General features: G+C 39.4%; 1 protein-coding gene across 17 annotated transcripts in view; it reads right to left on the reverse strand.

The window, feature by feature from the left end:
* MACC1 (MET transcriptional regulator MACC1) overlaps positions 1 to 20,813 on the reverse strand; it is a 230,068-nt gene that overhangs the window by 92,642 nt on the left and 116,613 nt on the right. Inside the window, exon 6 of one of the 17 annotated variants that reach the window (XM_064290051.1) lies at positions 4 to 42. The exons of the other annotated variants lie outside the window; for them this stretch is intronic. The gene's annotated coding sequence lies outside the window, so the exon portion shown is untranslated. The remainder of the gene's footprint in view (positions 1 to 3; positions 43 to 20,813) is intronic. 17 annotated transcript variants of the gene reach the window in all.

Below are 20,813 nucleotides of genomic sequence, written 5' to 3' on the forward strand. Positions count from 1 at the left end.
CACCTGAAACCAGGGGAAGAGGGCGGATGCTAGAGTTTCACCCTAGGCAGAAAGAGAAATAAATGGAAAAGGATTAAGGGGAAAAATTAGATGGATCTAAGTAAGCAGAATTGGGAAATATGACTCCATTTCTATAAAAGGAATAGAACCTGGTTTGATGGTTGCCAGTGAGTAAGAGGCTGTCTCAGTGTTGGCAAGAACTGAAACATCTCCGTGTGAATAAATTTTCATGCAGTCGTAGAACCTGCTCCACCACATTCTCTTTTGGTGACTCAAAGGTGAGAAGGGTGGCTCACTGAATTCCCCTTTCATCAACACTGTGAATTTCACTAAGAGACGTTGCAGGTACAGTGGAGAGCTTTTGACCTTTCACCCTCCCAAATGTCCCAAATTTTTTTTTAAATGTGCTTAATAAGCAAGATGGAACCCTTATTGATATTTCCTCCCAATTCCCTGCCCGTTTTCAGCTTGGGGATTTTCCCTCCTTAAAAAATCAGAACATGGCAACTGCAAAATAAAAAAAAAAAATTAGTAAAATGAAAGGTACACTAATTGTTTTTCTTATTTGCAACACCACCCAGTGCAACCCAGTGCCTACTAGAGACAAGAAATGTTAAAAATGAAAATCAAAAATATTTCTCCTATTCGTTCATACAGCATCTCTATAGCCTGCAAGTCCCTCTTAGATGAAAACCAGAAAAAGAACAGAGACAAGCCCTGCTTGGTAGGAACACAAAACTTAATGGGAGAATTTATCTAGAGTAAACAATAGTAAAAGGGTAACAAAAGAAGTTTCCATATAGTGCTTTCTCCGCCTCCTTTTTCCATTCCTCTTCCCTAAGGCATCTGGGGTTTCACACTGCCCAAGCCACTTTACCCATCAAGAGCTCCATTGAAGCTTCACTTGGGCTACCCCAATATCCAAACTGAGCCCATTTTCACAGGCCTTTCATTTCCTAACTAGAACCTAACATACCCTTATGTTGTTTATATTATTTCCGAAACAAATGTCTCACCATTTCCCCCAAGCCCTACGGATTAAGTTCTTGATGTTGTTTCTTCTCCCTGGAATACCCTCTGCCTACCTTTAAATGTGGCCCAATGAGAAAAACGCTCTTCTCCAAGAAGTCCCGATTGGCCCTAATCTGAATTATTTTCTCCCTCTTCATAAATTTCATCCAGTTCTATCATAACATGCTTTACACCTTGTCTCATTGTGTGTATGTGTGTGTTTATACAGTTTCACTTTCCTACTTGAAGGCAAGACTTCATTTTATTTCCACCTCGCTAAATCAGTAATTTGTGCATCAGTGTTTCTGATAAGCAATCACTAAATTAAATAACTGAGACGTTAAGTCAAAGCTAGATGTTAGTACCTAACACTGTTTCTACCTTTCCCAGAAAACATTTGCATCTAAGGAACTCCTTAAATACCAGGAAGGAATACTGTTATCAGTGTTTCCCTGTGGTATGCTCTCATGTAGCTTAATTCTCAAAAGGGTAAGGTATTAAATCTAGCAGTTCAACTCCTGATGGTACCTGCAATGAATCAACACTAATTTTGTCACCAGCTTCACCTCATACTGTGCACTTGCCTTCCTCAGTGCTTCCCAAGAACTAACCTCCACCCCCCTAGAGCCCTCAGCCCCATGACTTCCTCTTTGGGGGCTGGTTCTGTCTCTGTATTTTTGATGATTAATAGCATTTCTGGCTGTCTTTCACTATAATCTAGTCCCCTGGCCCTGAAGTCTAAACTCTGACCTTTGGACTCTTTGAAATAGTTCTTAAACACTGATCTCTCCCCCCACGGAAGGAAATTCTCTGTGTATTTGCTAGTTCCTCACACCTTTTCTTGTAAGGGATTCTCCCAGTCCTCACACACTCTGCTGTGTCTTCAGCCATCAACCAGTGTGGAGGAAGTGAACGCTCTACATTCTGCTGACTCACATGAGGCTTCTGAGGACGATCAGATACAAAGGCAGACAGGTGGAGGCAATTTTTGCTTGGAAAGCCTTCCCAACTCTCCTCTGACCTTAACATAAGGACATGAGCCATTTACTTCGCATATATGATCAAAATCTAAGATACCTAAAGTTGGCCTTCTAGTTTATGCTCAACACATAGCTCAGGAGTCACTTCCTTAAGAAGGCCTCTTCTAACCACTTCACCCCCCCATGCCCATCTATATTTCTTGTACAGATTCATACAGACACCTGACTGAGTTGATATGTTACACATGCTAATCCAAGATGTTTTCAATTTTTCCCCTGAAATCATGATTACCTACAGCCATGAGTTTACCGTACCTGGAGAAAGTACAGGGTATGGACAGATGTTGTTTCCTGATAAAAAGAAACAGGGTGTGGAAAGCCAGCCCCTTCCACCCCAGCCTACAGGAAGAAGAAAGTCAGCGCTTGAGTGGAACTCTGAGGGGGTATTAACAGAAACATATCGGAAGGTATTGGAGAACAAAATGTATCAGGAGGCAAGGCCTCTGGGTTTAGCCACCTAGCCTGTACCACTATATGCTTTGCCCAGTTGGGAGGGCAAATCAAAGATTAAGTATTCCCACATCCTTCAGTGTGGGGATGGAAGGTTCCAAGAGGTCCAGTGTACCTGCCAAAGTCAGGAGTTAGGACAAAGAGGCTGTACTATACCTTCCTGACTCAAGAAAAATGGCATGAATCATCTGTCAATGGACGCTAGGCTGGCACAATTTTCTAAAAAGGCCGGTTGGTCAAGGGCCAGAACTAAACCAGGCTCCCCATAGCAGGCGAACAGCCAGGGTGAGGATGGAAAAACGTGAGCTCCATGTGCTCTTCTCTCCCCACACCGTGATGTCCTGTCGGTTCCCCCACCATAGGTGTCACGTGGAGAGAAACTGGGAGAGGACGAGGAGAAGGAGAAAAAGAGAGACTGGGAAATTAAAAAAAAAAAAAAAGTCATGGAAAAGAATATTTAAGCTGAAAGAGACTGTGATATACTAAATTGTAAGTTTCAGATCTGCTCCTTCACCCCATCCACATACTACAATGGCAACAAGCCGTCATGAAAGTGATTCCCTTTCCCAGCTACCCTCATAGCTAAGGGAGAGGCAAGCAACTTGTAAGTGGCTAATCAAACACAGCATGCAGGGACGTGGAATTAGGAATTGGCAACATAAAGAAGCAGGGACAAAGAAGAATTCACTCTCTTGGGGGAGCAGAGGCAGCTGCGAGAGCTATGGCTACTCCTGGCTGTGACAGTCATGGTGTACAGGATCCAGGGCTTGTCATAAGGGTCATGTTCACTGTGGTTTCCAGGATTTAGCAGCAACAGCCATATTACCCAGAGGCATTATTTAGGCTGCTACTCTGGCTTCACAAACTGTGTGCCTGATTTTCCAAACCTCCCGGCAGTTCTAGGACTGGAGTTTGTTGTGTTGCTTTTCAATTCATATCAGCCAGAGTCAGTTGCTGCTGCTTGAAACTAAAAATGCTGACCGATGCAAACATCTCACAGTGTTGCCACACTGTCGGAGATATCACCTCTGCCTGGTATTGTTGTTGGATATCATCAAGTCAGTCCCAACTCACAGCGAAGCCATATGGCAGAGTAGAACTGCCTCATAGGGTTTTCTTGGCTGTAATCTTTACAGAAGCAGACCGTCAGCTCTTTCTCCTATAGAGCTGCTAGGTGGGTTCAAACTGTAAATCTTTTTTTCAGCAGCTAAGTGCTTAATCGTTGCACCACCACCAGGACTCCTCTCACTTAGCACTCTATCTGCCTGCTCTACTATATTTATTAGATCAAGGACTGAATCTTATTCATCTCAATGTATCTGAAGACTCAACAGTACATGACTATAGTACATATTTGTTGACCTAAATTGAACTTAACCAGTAAAATGAGGAAGGCATGCTTACAGTTCCTTCTCTTAAAAATTCTCTGACCATGTGGAAGCTCTCAGGTTGCTTATTAATGCAGAGGTACTTTTTTCTTCTAATCCTGCAGCTGGTTTAGAGTTTAGATTTTATCTCCTCTCTATATCCTGTAGGGAACAAATCTAGTGATTTCCTGAACCCGGAGAGAGAATAATACACAAAAAGTGGTTTAAATACACCCACTGTTACTGTTACTTAATAATCAAAAGCTTTTTTTTTTTGTATGCTTCAATGACGTTATGTTAAATGTCATTCTATTTGATCCCTATGGTACAAAATCTACCAATGCGAGGATAGAGCCACATTCCCCACATGCTCAGACAAGCTTTTTCAGTGTGGGGCTGTCTGGGGAAGAGAAAGCCCACATTAGCAAGCCTAGAAGAAAGTTCCCCTTGAAGTTTTCCCTCTGTCCTGTTTCAGTATGTATTGACACTCAGACCCTGTGCTGCCTCTGACATTCATTTTCTGGGTCACTTTGTTCTTGAGTCATGATTACACTGTAAATTTCCAAAAACAGTCAATAATTGTGTCATTTACCAGTTAATATCTGTGAATAGCTCACATCATAGTAAAATGTTACGGCCAGAGTTAATTTAGGTCAGATTCATATTATTTCCCTGGATAAAGAAAGCAAACCAAGTTGTTCCTACAATATCATGTTTTCCTTTATTACATCTATCTGGCTCCTTACTCAACCATAAATGAATCATCCATCAATTGACCGCCATCAAAGCTGCAGTTTAGAAGTTCATCACAGTTTTCTTTCATTTGTTGCTTTCAGGATGACACGCAAGGAAACAGGTACCAGCTCTTCACATGATCATAAAATGTTTCCATCCTGCCTGTTTGCTACTAATCAACAACAGAGAATGCTCTGAACAGCTTTTCTTGGAATGGCAATGAATCATTTGTCTCACAATCATAGCTAAAGTGTTGTCCATTTGTTGGCTCCTCTGCATTTTTATTGATAAAATTGCCACTTTTATACCAAGATCATGCATGCCTTGGAAAGATCTGTCTTTGCATCAACTTCCTGGGAGCTTACATGATTTTTCTAGAAAATTTCCAAAGCATATTTTTGTCACTAGGACATAGGAATGTGTAGAATTTTGTCTTTTGATTAAAATGAAGCCCTGATGGCACAATGGTTAAGAGCTCAGTTGATAACCAAAAGGTTGGCCTTTCAAATCCACCAGCCTCTCCTTAGAAACCCTTTGGGGCAGTTCTACGCTGCCATATAGGGCCCCTATGAGTCAGAATCGACTAGGTGGCAACGAGTTTGGTTTTGGTTTTCATTGATTAAGATAGTGATTTTGTGTGTTTCATTAACAAATGCCTGTGTATACATAGACAAGCATGTACCTGATCCACCTTTGGGGCTGAGAGGGCAGGGGAGGATGAAAAGTTTACTCCGAGTTTTCTGGTATACCAGATAGTAAATTCATTGAGAATGGAATATCACTTCTTATTGGTATTTTGTAAAGTTCATGATCTGCAAGCCAAGACAGAAAGGTGATAAATGTTCCTAATTCATCTGCCAATATAGTTTAGATAATATGCTTCGTTATGCATATATTTTTATTGAATGTTTTTAATTTTGCACAAGAAGACACAAAACTTTTTGATGTTAACATCTGCTTGCATACTGCATTGTGCTGTGGACATCATCAGTGAAATTTTTCAGGAGTATTTCAATTTTTCTGTCAACTTGAGCTTCTATAAAATAAAAAAAAAAAAAAAGTAGAATATTTCATTTCCTGGGAATACTTCCATTTATTTATTTAATAAGTAGGCAACCATTGTGGGCTCTATTTTCTAACATATGGTTAATAGCTTGAGATCCACAGAGACATGGGTAGATTCACTTGCAAGGGACAAACGCCTCTGTTCTCTGACAGAGAAGAGGAACACCTTAAATCACCCTCTAATACCCTTTAGGAATTCCCAACTGGAACAGCAGAGCCTACATGAGGCTGGCTGCTCATATTTTCACATATTATCCTGGTGCTAACAGTCCATCTTGGCTGTATTAGTTCTCTGTTACTACTATAACAGATGCCACAAACTTACTACTGGCTTACATCCCACAGATTTATTATCTTATTGTCCTAAAGTTCATAAGGCTGGCACAGGTCTCAATGGGCTAAAGCTATCAGCAGGGGTACATGCCTTTCTGGCCGCTTTAGGGGAGAATCCATTTTCTTGCCTTTTCCAGCTTCTAGAACCCACTTTCATTCCTGGGCTTTGGTCCGCTTCCTCCATCCAGCCAGCAACAGTAGGTTGGGTTGCCTCACATCTCTCTCCTTCTCACTGACCACAGCTGGGAAAGTCTTTCCACTTTTAAGGACTTACATGATTAGATTAGTGCTACTGGATAATCCAGAATAATCTCCCCATATCAAAAGCTGGACCCTTAATTACATCTTCAATGTCCTTTTACCACAAAAAATAACATATTCACAAATTCCAGGCATTAGGCATGGGCATCTTTGAAAAGCCATTATTCTGCCTACTATACCATGTTACCACCTCAGAAACTTCTTTTTATACAGTATTCTAGGGTTTAGATAGACCCCCATTTGCAATGGAGAGAAAATCTTTTTGATCTTCCACATAAGATCAGTGTGAGAAGACATATGATTTAAAGAGACATAAAAGTTTTCTCTGGGTCCCTAAAACATCACCTGCCTCTGGCCTGTCATCTGTTATTCCATTATGAGAGATCCAGGATTCAGTTCTCTAAGTAGTTTGCTCTCAAGGACACTATCTTAAAAGGGAAATGCACCTTAGAGGGGTTCCTATTACAAGGATGTATCAACCAACATTTTAGCGGGGCTTAGTTTATGAAATAAGAGGAAAGGGGAAAAGGACAAGGAGGACTAAACGGAGGAACAGGAATTTGTTTATATCAGAGAGACCATCCAAAGTGCATCTAACGCCCACAGCTTCCTTCTCATGAAAAGACCTAGCCACAGATTTCCATGCCTTGCAACATATGCTGGCATTGACTGACCACAGAGGACGAGACTGAAATTGAAGCCCCAATCAAACTTGGTTATATGGAGCTAAACCTGAGTTTTTCAAACCACGTGTTTGACTTGTTTGTGGGTCATGAATTAATTTATCAACATTGTAAGTGAAATAGAATGAAAGAGAGTAAAATGAAATGGAACAGAATGGAACTGAACAAATAGAATAGAATGGAATAGAATAGAGTTCATTGAACTAGAAACGGTCAGTCTTGTTTCATGAAATGCTCACTTCAGTTGTGTATGTGAATATGTGTGTGTTTGTGTGTGTGTCTGTGTGTGTACTGGGTCTAATGTAAAATATTTTTTCTTCCTGTGGGCAAATTCAAAAGGCGCACAGCTTAATAGTGGTCTATGAAGTAGCCTAACATGAGAGCTATGCCCAGTCAGGATATTTTTATATTGGGTAGTAACCAGCTAACTAACCAATTAAATCCTCTCTCTTACGGCAAACGAATGAAAGACTTAAAATAGAGACACAAGCTGAGGAGTGTTGCAAAACCAAGATAAACACCTTGACAAGGCGGAAAGCAGAAACCACAAACTAGTGAAAAACTTAAGTAATATGCAGAGACCGTGGGAGTAGAGAGCAGAAGGGTGGAGTGCTGATGATTGCTGGTGGCAGTAGAAAAGGCAGAGAAAGAAGCAGAATAAGGAAAAGGCTAGCCACAGGAACAACAGAATCACAAGATTAGGAAGTATTGCTGTTGTTGTTAGTTGATGTTATTTCCAACTCATGCCGACCCCATGAGTGCAAAAAAAACACTCCATAGGGTTTTCAAGGCTGTGATCTTTTAGAAGCAGATCACCAGGCCTGTCTTCCAAGGTACCTAGCAACCTTTTGGCTAGTGGTTGAGTGCTTAACTGTTTGCTCCACCCAGGGGCTCCCATTATAAGAGCAAGGCATGGCGAGCTGCTAGATTCATTTCATTCAGCAAATACTTACTGAACAGTGTCAAGCACTGCTCTAGAAGCTAGAAGTATTGCAGTGAACAAAATAGACACAAATCCATGCCTTCATAGAGCCAGCATTCTAGTGGCTGTATCCTAGAGATTTATCTCAAACATTCTTTGAGTTCTTTCTGATTGTACAAATGCCATGGTGATTTCCTGTGCTCCCTCACTTTTTCTCCTATCCTTTCAACATATTCTGAATCTTGCAACCAAGATAAAAGTTGATTACTTAGAGTTTTCCTAAGACTGCTTTTAAATGCACAGAAGTCTCATCCTGGAGGGAATTAAGTAAGAGCTTTTCTCTTCTTTGCAGATGGCCTTGGGACCAAAAAGAAAGAAAGAGATGGATTAAGTATAATAAAGGTTTCATCACTACATCCTGTTTACTCATTGTATATTTATATTTATTTGTTTTGGTCTTCTGTTCTAATAAATTACTCTCCTTATAAGGATCTAAGAACTATTTGTTAGTCAAAATTTTCCTGTTAACAGTTCTCCAGGCATATCCCTCCTAACTTTTCAAAAAATGTTCACCATCAGTTAGTTCTTTTTTTTTTCTTTTGTATAGTCTACCTCTTCCTCTCATCTGAATCCTTTGTAACCACACATCACTCAAGTCACTTCCAACTTATAAAAACAACAAACTTCCACATGTATCTCAAACAACCATGATAACCTTTGCTCCCCTTTACAGATAAGCTTTTTGACAGAGTCTCTCCATCTATACTTGCTGTCAGTTCCCTTATCTTCCTCTCAGAACGCAACCCATTTAATCTGACATATGTCTCCATCAAGCTCTCCTTACGGTCATTTTTCTAAATCCATTTCTGAAAATCTGATGTATTATTTACGTTTTTAATCTTCATATTTCTTGATCTCTCAGCAGAGCTGGATATTTTCATCAGTCAGAGTGGTCTAAGTTATACTTCAATAAAAAAAACAATAACGAATTTAAAAAAAAAAAACCCTCAAAAATCTCAGGCTCACAGCAACAAGGGTTGCTTTCTTATTTACTCTACCTGCCCACTGAGGGTTGTCAGAGAAGTCTGCTCACCTAAATCACTCAGGGAATTAGGCCTTCGGTGCAGCCTCTATTTTGCCTCTTCTCCTGGTATAGATAGAATTCTGGTAGACTTCAGGTTGGCAATTATATGTTGTGTTCGGAATTGACACACTTCCCTTTCTCTCATAACTCTTCATCGAAAACTAAACACATGACCACACCTATCCACAATGGGCCAAGAAGTAGATGGTGCCATGTAGCCATGAACCGTGTACCTGGAAAAGTCTGATGAGCGAAATGTGGTTCCTACAGTGGAGTTCACTAATCCCTCCTTGGAACTTACTCTTTCGTTGTGTCTGAGAGACCACATTCTTGATGCTTCTTCGCTCTTTCTGGATGTTCTTTTTCTTTACTTTACAGGCTTGTTCTCCTCTACTCATCGTGTCCTACCATCCCACCTCTTTCCTGGGCAATCTCGTCCTTGTCATTGTTCCTATTACCGTCTATACATTAATGATTTTTAATTTATATCAGACCCCTCCTCTGAGCTCCAAACCCAAATATTCTGCTCCCCATTCATTCTCAGTTCTATCTGTGCATTTCAATCCAAATCTAAGTTCATGAATTTGCCCCAAATCGTTCCTTTTCCCGTGTTTCCTACCTCAGGGAATGGCATCATGAGTCTTGAAAGTCTAATTCCAGGAAATACTTTGACACCTGCATCTCTCACCCTCTCTATCTAAATCTATCAGGTTTACCTCTGAAGATACCTCATTCTATTTTCCTTTTTCCATGTTCTTGTTACTACTCCACACCCACTGCTCACTTATCAACACAGTTAAGTTCCAAAAACCAGGTTGTTATGCAAAAATTGGCATTATGTGAAAATCAGATCACAAAATGTAGGATGACTACATCATTACACAACTTCCAAATTACATCATTACATAACTGCCAAACCACTGAGAATCATGGTCCAGCCAAGTTGATACATAACTTTAACCATCACCACTAGCATTATTCTCATTTCTCACCGCAATGTTCATTACTGCCAGATGTACGTCATTAATGTGCACAATAGTTGGAGAGTAGATTTTTTGCTATTGTCATAGATACAAAATGCTGTCAAACAAGATCGTCGACAAGTGAGGAGTGGGTGTACCTCAAACCACTGTATCCCTTCCCTGGAATACTCACCACAACCAGTTGCTGTTGAGTCAACCCTGATTAATTGGGACACCATGCGCGTCAAAGCAGAACTGTGCGCCACAGAGTTTTCAATGGCTAGTTTTTTGGAAGTAGATTGCCAGGTCTTTTTTCTGAGGTGCCTCTGGGAGAACTTGAACCTTCATCCTTTTGGTTAGTAGCTGAGTGTGTTCACCATTTGCACAACCCGGGGAATCCTGCCTGGAATACTATAACAGCCTAATTGACCTCTCTCCTTATCTACTTCTGAAGCTCTTTAACCCATTCTTTACACTGAAAACAGAATGGCCTTTCCAAAATGCAAAGGTAGTGCCCCCACCTTAAAATTCTTATATAGATTTCTCTTGCTCTCAAGATAAAGCTAAAATTCCTGGTTGTTCTACAAGACCTTCCATGGTCTCTTGAGTCCCTATCTCTCCACTCTCATAGTACTCTACATCACTATTAACAATTCATTCTGCTCCAGACAAAGGGGACTCCTTTCAGACTCTGAGATTTTCCAAGCTTTCTCCACAAGTGGGTCTTTGCAGGTTCCTTCTAACTGGAATATTCTCCTCCCCTCCTTCCCTTCAGTTCAAACCATCCATAGAAAAGTCTTCTCTAGAGTACCTAGGTAAAGCTTTTAATTCTGTGATGATTTTTGTAAATAATTCATGTTTGTTGTTCAGGTAAGCTCCATGAGGAAAGGGCATATGCTAGATTTTCTTTTATTTTCATTATTTTCCCAGCTTCTAACATGACGTCTGGGATGCACTGTATGTTTGATAAATGTAGTTTAAATGAATGATGGAATGGCAAGAATATTACATTTCTTTTATATACTAAATTTTAGCAAAAATAAAATTTATGTATTTGCTTAAAATTGTTCAAAAGAAAAAAAGAAAGTGATTCTTATCACTAGAGAAATTTCCAAAGAATTTCTTTTTAGGAATAAATGAGATTTTTGCTAAGATGTACTTGTTAGTAAGATTGTTAGTGATAATCTCACTAACAAAAGAGGCATAGTTGCTCATTTTTTCCCATTTATATCTCACAAACATTCTTCTTACATGATACTTAGGGTAATGACTAAGACACATATCCAGATGGCCATTGCTGAAAAGACCAATTGACCGGAAAATTGTCAGTGATTTCCCCACTCTTGATTCAAGAGAAACTTCTGAGTGAGTTGCCAACATGAGAGTTTAAAGTCGTGGAACCCAGCTTAAATAAACACAGGCTTGCAGATTTTACTGAATTTCTGGGAAATGAAATTAATTAGCTCCACAGACAAGGCAACATGTCATCCAAATTCCTAGCTGATAATTTTATGCAGTCATGCTAAGGACTAATGCTGCCAGAAAAAGAAAATAATTTATCTCAATTTAGCTATATATTAACTCTTTTAAACTAGTAAGTTCCCTCTGATGCGATTTTAAATGCTGCTCAACAAACGTGTTTTTTTCTCACTTAAACGGCAAAATTTGCATCCCAGAATTAAGTATTCAGTTTCTTGATACTGGGAAAAGCACTGGTAATTTTACATTTTTAAAATCAAAATCTATGTTTAATGGGTATGCGTAGTCAATCAGAGGCAGCCCTGGTAGCACAGTGGTTAAGCACTCGGCTGCTAACCAAAAGGTAGGCAGTTGGAACCCACCAGCTGCCCACTGGGAGAAAGATGTTGCGAAATGCTTCCTTAAAGATTTACAGCCTTGGAAACTCCATGGAGCAGTTCTACTCTGCCTATAGGATTGCTATGAGTCGGAATCACTCATAGGCAGTAGGTTTGGTGTGGTTTTGGGTCATCAGTCAGACTTTTCATAAAGAATATGACTGAAAGAACTTCAACATATGTAAGAAAAGATTAAATAGTAAATGTTTGAGGCTAAAACCAGACGGATATTACATCAATTACTCCGTGTAATTAAATTTTTCTGAACTTTCCTTAATACTTTAAAGCATTAGCTTCTTAGAGACACATAGTGAGGGAATTTTGGTGCTACTCTAAGAAATTTATTTATAGGAGATGATAGATTTGCTGCTAATACAATTTACTAATATCTAGGAAAGGTCCTGCTGGACAAGATTTTAATGATGCCTGAACCATGAAAGTGGTTCATGAAATGTGAATTGTGGAAAGTGGTATCACAAAAGTGATTAGGAAGACAGTAAGCAGAATAAAAAGAGACTTATTATTGAAAGGTTACTTAGAATTTTTCAAATGTAAGATTATCCCATTTCGCAATCCATGTAACATCTATTTATTTCACAAATCCATGTAACACCTATTTATCATGTGCCTGCATTGTATCAGGCACTGCAACAAACTAGAACTTAAAGTACTTAAGTGAATCTTCTTAGTGGATGAGCTGAGCTAGAGCCTGGGTCCCTGCGCTCTTGGTAAATTCTTCTTTCCACTTTACTGTGACGACATTTAATCATCTTTCTGGAATCATCAACGTTGCAACACTCTGGAAACTATGATTCTGCATATTTTAAAATACATGTTTTGTGTACGTGGTTAAAAGGAACCATTTTAAAAAAGAAAAAGGAAAAAAGAAAATTTCAGAAAGCATTTAAAGACAAAAAAAAAAAAAAAAAATTTAGGGAAATGCTTTAGGGTTCCAGAGAAAAAATTAGACAGAGAAAAGTCCCTTTCATTTTCATTGATGGGTAGATGAAAGTAAAAGTCCTGAAATATAACAGAGCTCTGGGACTCATTTGGATACATTTGTTCGTATTTCCAAAAGGTAAACCACATGACATAGAAGATTACTGGCCAATTTAAGGGCCTTAAGAGGATAGTTTGTGGTGTTATCACAAAATTTCCTTTTGTATTCATGCTGCTGAAATTGATTTGTCTATTGGTTTCTCCCTAGGCAAACGTCTGCAACATCACTGAGAAGTGGGGTATCACAAAAATACTAGATGGGGAAGTGATTTCCAGAAAAAGTTTCTGCACAAAATCTCTCTCTCTCTTTTTTTTTTTTTTTCTGGATTTGGTAGATCATTGTCTCGACACACTCATGACCTGGAGAGTCATGCTACTTAACAATTAAAAACTGTAACGATGACTATTGTCTCACATAAAAATTAGTGCTAAATACTGTCATGGGATTGTTCCAGGAGAATGAAAATGCAGACCTTCCCCTGCTAATGAATGACCCATTGGGTGATAGAGTAGTCTCTCTCTGTAATCGCCCTCCATTCTTTCCCAACTGGGCATTGTTCAGAGTGCTTCAGTGGAGATTGCCCTAGAAAGGAAACTCCCCTTTTGGAAATCTGGAGAACTAACAAATGATTAGGATCTAATGGCTTCTATCAGCATCGTATTCCCATGTCCCTAAGTGTGGAGACTTTTGTGGGGTGGTCTAAAAGCCTAACCACAATTTCAAACACTTTATCTTTGGGAAACTTCATTCTTGTTCCAAACAATTGACTTGCACACACAGTTGATACAGATTTTTTTTTTTAATTATATGTAGTTTAAGCCATAATGGTAGAAATAATAACAGCAAGTTTGAGGAGGGTTTAAGGATCTAGGCAGTGATTCCAACAATTCCTCATATGTTTGGGAGAGTTTTCCAACGTTGCTGTAATAGAAAAACCATGAAAGTAAGAATCCAAAACCCTGGATTCAAGTCCCAGCTCTTCCACTTATTAAGCTTTATGAAGTTGACCCAAGACACTGGACCTGAGTCACACTTTCTTTAGAATTGTGAGGAAGTGTAGAGCAGTTAAAGGACATGGACTTCAAAGTGAGGCAAATACGGATTTGGGTTTTTCCTCTATCATTTACCAAGTTATTGAATTTCTCTGGTTCTGAATTTCTTAACTTTTGGGGTTTGGGGAGAGGATTAAAAATAATATGTGCTTAGTAAGTACTAAGACTGTGAATACTTGCAATTATAGGATCTGTGGAAAGTCCTTGAAAACTGTAGAATGTTATCTTATGTAAGGTATTATATTGTTGAACAGCAGGCACAGTCATTATGCAATTTAGTTCACAATCTGAATCATAGTGTATATTTAACTTGATGCTTACTTGTTATCTGCCTTTCTGACTAGAATGATTAAATACAGGTCATGTGAGGTTAGGGGTTTTGTCCATCTTCATTATCACCGTATTCCCAGTCCCTGGTACATAGTGTCCTTGCCATTGAGTCAATTCCGACTCATAGCACATAGTAGGCACTCAATAATATATGAACCACTCACATAGCACATACGTACCTGGCATCTCATCTGTATAACAACCCTGTGAGCTAGGTAATATTACTATACACAATTTGCAGATAAGGAAATTGACCTTAATCAATCCCACACCAGTAAAGGGAAGAGGCAGAATTTGAACTTGGCCTGGCCCCAGAATCTATTCCCTTACACACTATACATCACTGGAGATAAATATTTATTGAATAGATGAATAAACATCCATCTTCTTCCACAGTTGTTTGGCAATAACAAAAACATAATAATATTAAAGATGTAATGTTAGGTAAACCCTTTGTATGAAGAATGGCCATTTCTTTTTGTCTTCATTCGTACTGTCTTAGTTTCCTAGTGCTACTGTAACACATATACCACAAGCGAGTGACTTCAAAGAACCAAAATTTATTTTCTCACATTTCTGGAGCTAAAAGTCCAAATCAGGGTCTTGACCTTTTCGATTCCTTCTTTGTTGGTAGCCTGGGCATTCCCCAGTTGCATCTGTCTTTCCCAGTGTGTGCTTACTTTTATGTCTAATCTGCTTTTTTTATAACTCAGAAGATTATGACACACCCTACACTGATATGACTTCCGTCCACATATAAAGAAAACCTTTTTTCCAAAGAGGATTACATCCACAGGTATAGAGGTTATCCATAACACTTAGTGACCAGGAAATGCTCCTTGTAGCAAAAGAGGGAAAATAGTTCCATATTCAGGACATGGTTGAGGTTAGGTTACACAGGGCTATGAGTGGCAAAGGATTGCCCTGTAAGCCTTGGTGGTCTTTGGGTAAAATGATCTGCGGCTTATCTCCCTCCATTCTATTTCACCAAGTATCTTTATCCTCTTGGTAAACCATGGCGGGGGGGTGGGGAGGAAGGCATGTGTTCAATGGAGAAATCTGGTACTTGGGTCTCTCCATTTCAAAGTACAGCCACTAAGGAAGCTGCTGGGGCTAATGTCTAATCTAGGAAATGAAAATAACACTTTTTAGGTTGTAATCTAGCTTCATTATCCTGAGAGGTGCTTATGTTTTGATTTTTTCTACTCAGAAGTAAACACTTTCTAACCTTGATTTATTTGTCCTCAAAGTTAGCTCACGCTATAGAAAAGACCTGTGAAATAGATGTGTAACCTTGCAGAATACAAACTTTCTGAGTCTCAATTTCCTTAATGATACTTGGTTTGTCTATTTCACAGGTCTGCTCTGTGTTGGCATGCAATAATGCTTCAAGAACTATAGAGTGTTATACACACGTAAGGAATATTCTTGCTCTTCTAGAACTAGGAAGATAAAATGGTTAATGGCTCTGATGCTATATTGCCTGAATCAAAGTCTGGTTCATCATTCAAGTGATATTGAACTTTCTGTGCCTGAGTTCTCTAATTGCTAAAGTTGGTAATAAGAATATCTGCATCATGAGGATTTAGTAAAGATTAAATGAGGTAATATATGTAAAGTTCCTAAAATAGTTCCTGGAAAGAGGTGATGATGTCTTAATAAATACTTGTTGTTATTAATATTTCTAAAAATTGGAACATGTTACTTAAATGTAAATATATATGAGGCTTTCCTCCCACCCTAATAAATCTTTTCACTCTTCAAAGTCTCTCTAGTCTATTTCTTCATCACTTTGCCTTCTTTCATCATTTGAATATGAATGTTTTTTACATTTATAGTTCTTAATAGTTCCAATTTTGAATATTCATTGTATTAGTTTCCCAAGCCTTCCATAACAAATTACCACAAAGTTGGTGGCTTAAAACAACAGAAATTTGGCCTCTCACAGCTCTGGAGTCCAGAAGTACCAAAGCAGGATTACAGCAGGACCATGCTCCCTCCAAAGGCTTTAGGGAAAACTCCTCCTTGCCTCTCTTCCAGCTTCTGGTGGCTCTGGGCATTCTTTAGATTGGAGCTGCATAACCTCAATCTCTACCTCCATCTTTATATGGCCTTCTCCCCATGTGTCTCCTCTTCTAAGGACACTAGTCATTGGATTTAGGGCACACCTGGATAATCCAGGGTGGTCTCTTGAGATTCCTAACTTAATTACATCTGACAAGGCTTGTTTTCCAAACAAGATCACATTTAAATGTCTCTGTGAGTATGTTTTTAGAGGAGGGGGATAGACACCATTCCACACTCTACATTATGAATGACCCTGAAGGTCTCTAAGACAATAATTTTTAATTCTTCTGAGGCCTGTATCAGGTTCCTCTGTTCTATAAAGTACCCAGATGCTCAAGGGAGAGTCAGTGAAGTAGTGAGTTTATATCTCAATTCAGTTTTTTGTTCTCTAGCACTCATTAAGTAAGGATTCGTCCTTATTCATGTTTACTAGAGCTAACCTTTATAGTTTAATGCATTTTGGGAGACTGGATTACATGCTAAATTGACACAAATTTGATTATTCTAAAAAGTCTTGGAATCTATTCCTAGTGAATGTCAGCAGTCTGCTTTACCTATAGAGTTACAATGCTCTCTTTAGGTCTGAATTTGTATTTCTGTTTCTAGGAATTTTTGCCTAGCTGTTCATCAGGAAACTACATTATGTATAAAATTAGCTTCTTCCTCAAAATTGCTTCTTCCCCTCTTGGCAAGTGAAAACATCATTCATTCTGCTACAGCTAAACATCTGAACATCGTCACTGAGTCTCTCGCATATTGCACATGCATTTTTGCCATGTACTATTGGTTTTATCTCTAAAACATCTCTAGCATTTATTCTTCACTCTCCAGTCCTGTGACTTTCTTAGATTATACCTTAATATTTTCTCATCTCACCTGAGGTAAACAGCTACCTGAGTAAGCTACTCACCTCAAATATGATCCATACTGATAGTACCTCCCTACTCAAAACCTTTGGAAGCTCCCTTCTACCTAGAGTATAATGCCGAACTTTCTTCTGAGCTTGGCATTCAGGGTCCTTCACAACCTTAAGCATGCATACACTTCCAGCTCACCCACACCACCCCTACACATAGCCTCAGCTCCAGTTATATGGGTTCCTTGGGATTTTCATGCACATTTGCCTTTTTCATCCATCTTTTCCTTCACTCAATTTGTCCTCTCTGCCTTTCTTGCCAGTTTCTATTCATTCTTCATAAATTCTATGCATCTGTCAGAAGATTCTCCTCAGGGAATATTCCCTGGCATTTCCTTCCTCCCTCCCTCCTTTTCGTCTTTCCTTCCTTTCTTAGGAATACTTCTCTCTGTCCTCTGTGTTCCCATGGCACTAGAATAACCATTTCCATATTGTTAGAATTGTTGTTAATGTATTAATGTATCTTAAGCTAAACTATCAGCTTATTGTGGACGAATGGTGTGTTTTGCCTCTTGTATTAGCCCTAGCTCCCTAGAAAACAGTTCCTGAGACAAAGCTAATCTGCTAATATTTTATTGGGGCGTACTATCCCAGGGAAGCAAGAGTGAGGAAGAAAAATGAAAGTGGGATAAGAAAGGAGTGAAATAAAAGCCAGGAGATTTGTTACTGAAATAGCCACAGGTTTCTAGTAAACATAGAATGTTGCTTAAATGGGGTGTCTCTAACAAGGTCACATAGACCTACTGTATCTCAGACCAGTTCATCTGTGAAAGAAAGGTGGGTAATTTATCTATGTATCTCCTCTTTTCTTGCCTTTCATAAGTCAAGATTCACCCCATTGGACATTAACTCCCCATACCACCAAGATGTGTTGCCCATCCCCTTGGAAACCATTAGAAAAACCTGAGCCTCTGTAGGTCCAATCAGGCTGAACTTAGGTGCTGGAGATGAACCTCGGTGATTCCCTTCAGCCTACTCCTCATCTCATCTCAGGGGAGGCAGAGACAACTGGTGCTGTTCAGAAATAAGATCATGGTTGTGACAGCTTTTACGATGATAGGAAAAGTGGAAGCCATCAGAGATCAGGTGATGCCAAGCAGATCTAGGTGGCACGGATATAAACTATGTCCAGATCATTTCTCTTTGTTCCTTGATGTATATCAAGCTTAGTGTCTAATAAGAGTTTACTCTAAGGGGAAGCCATCATCATCACCATTATCAAATGTGACCTGAGGTAAAGCCAACTTACCTACATTTTATTGGGGAGTACAAAGCCAGGGAAGTAATATGTATTAGGTACTTTCAGTTCGAGTTGCCATCAAGTTGATTCTGACTCATGAAAACCCCATGTGTGTCAGAGTAGAACTGTGCTCCACAGGGTTTTCAATGGCTGATCTTTCAGAAGCAGATTGCCAGATCTTTCTTCTGTGGTGCCAGTGGGTGGACTCGAACCTCCAATCTTTCAGTTAGCAGCTGAGTGTGTTAACCATTTGCACTACCCAGAGGCTCCGCTGAGTGCTTACTAAGTGCCAAATGCTATATGAAGCCCTTTGCCTTCTTCATATGCTTTTTTCAGTCTGATCCTCCCAATAGCCTGTAAGACAGATGCTTCTGATATCTTCATTTTGTAGGTGAAGAAATGAGGTGAGTAAATTACTTGTCCAAGGTCCCATAGCTACTAAATTATAGAGTCAAGATTTCCTCTCAAGTAGCCTAACTCCAGGGCCTCAGCTTTCCCAAACGTTATGCTATATAGCCTCTCAAAAGATTCTTCAATATCCACCTGCAACTGTTCTGAAGAAGAAAGCCAGATTTAAAGTTTGAGCATAATTTGCATTATTCTTTACTTAAAAAATGCACAATCCTTCCAGCAAACTCCTCTACAACACCTCCAGCAATGACAGAACTTCACGTGACCCTTAAATCCATGGTGGGGTGAACAAACGCAGACATGTACCGTCTGTGAAAATTCACCACTACAGAGTTCAGTTGTGCTTCCCATTCACCGATCTGTAGAGGTCAAACAAGCTCTCAAAGCTATTTCTTCAGAAACCAAAAGTTTTGGAATTTCTGTAGAGTGACTCACTGTTGAAGTCACAGTTGGCTGTTATACCTCCTCCTGAGAAGATTGGTAGGTTGGGTTCTGCACATGGGTTTCTCTTCTGTGGTTGAATTACTAAAATGATCAGTTATTGCTCGACTCCCTTTACCCTCAGAGAACCAGTTGATGTGACCACCATGTAGGCCTCCATCCTGACTGCCGGGAAGGAAAGTGTGAAGTTTATATCAATGCTCACTAAGTGTATAATCATCCAAGGAATCTAATCACAGTTTTGTTTTCATATTGCTCTCCAGGGGAAACTTTTTAAACTTAAAAACATTGTCTGGAGGAAGCCATTTGGTGTACCTGGAGCCTGATTACAGTGTTGTTTGAGTTATAAAATGTACCTTTCTCAGCAGTCTTAGTGAATTCCAAATTTCCACCCCTAAATTACATAGCAAAAAATTTGCCCAGCTACTTCAGAGTGCTATTCCTGTCCTTTCCAGTTGTAAAAATGTTGCAGAACATACAGGGCATACAAAAATATTATGAATGGATTCAGAGACAAATGGTTTTTATGAATAGTTGCTTATTAACCTGACAAAACAAGAGTAAAAGGCTGGGTACAAGCCTCAACTGCTAAATGGCCGGCAGGAATTTAAGATCTATTGCATTCCTAGATTTACTTAAAAGACAACTATAGAATGAACAATTGAAAAGTCTCAGAGTTGTCATAAAATTTAAGGTTTAAACCATATTACATGTATCCTTGAAAATCCTGGTGGCATAGTGGACAAGAGCTCGGCTGCTAACCAAAAAGTTGGCAGTTCAAATCCCTCAGGCACTCCTTGGAAACTCTATGGGGCAGTTCTACTCTGTCCTATAGGGTCACTATGAGTCAGAATCGACTGGACGGCAATGGGTATATGTATCCTTTGGGCCCACTGGTTGACTGTTGAACCAGAAAGATGAGAGTTAGAATCCAGGCTCTAGATTGTACCGACTGACAATTCAGAGCAAACTACCTCTCTCTCTAAGCCTCATTTAACCCATCTGCAAAATGTAAATAATAAAAGCACATAACTAATAAGACTTTTGTGAAGGCTAAATGACTAATACTTATAAAATACTTAACATGTCTGACTCATGTTGTTGTTAGGTGCCCTTGAGTAGGTTTCAACTCATAAAGACCCTATTTACAACAGAATGAAACATGCCTGGTCCTGTGCTAGCCTCACAATTGTTGCTATGGTTGAGCCCATTGCAGCCACTATGTCAATCCATTTCATTGAGGGTCTTCCTCTTTTTAGCTGAACCTGTGTTTTACAAGTATGATGTCCTTCCTCAGGGACTGGTCCTTACTGATAACATACCCAAAGTAAGTAAGATAAAGTCTCATCATCTTCACTTCTAAGGAGCATTTTGGCTGTACTTCTTCTAAGACAGACTCGTTCGTTCCTCTGGCAATCCATGGTATATTCAGTATTCTTTATCAACATCATAATTCAAAGGTTTCAGTTCTTCTTTGGTCTTCCTTATTCATTGTCCAGCTTTCATATTCCTAAGAGGCAGTTAGTTGAAAATACCATGGCTTGGGTCAGGTACACCTTAGTCCTCAAAGTGACATCTTTGCTTTTG

The sequence above is a fragment of the Loxodonta africana genome, chromosome 8 (assembly GCF_030014295.1).
Source record: "Loxodonta africana isolate mLoxAfr1 chromosome 8, mLoxAfr1.hap2, whole genome shotgun sequence".
Taxonomy (NCBI): Eukaryota; Metazoa; Chordata; class Mammalia; order Proboscidea; family Elephantidae; genus Loxodonta; species Loxodonta africana.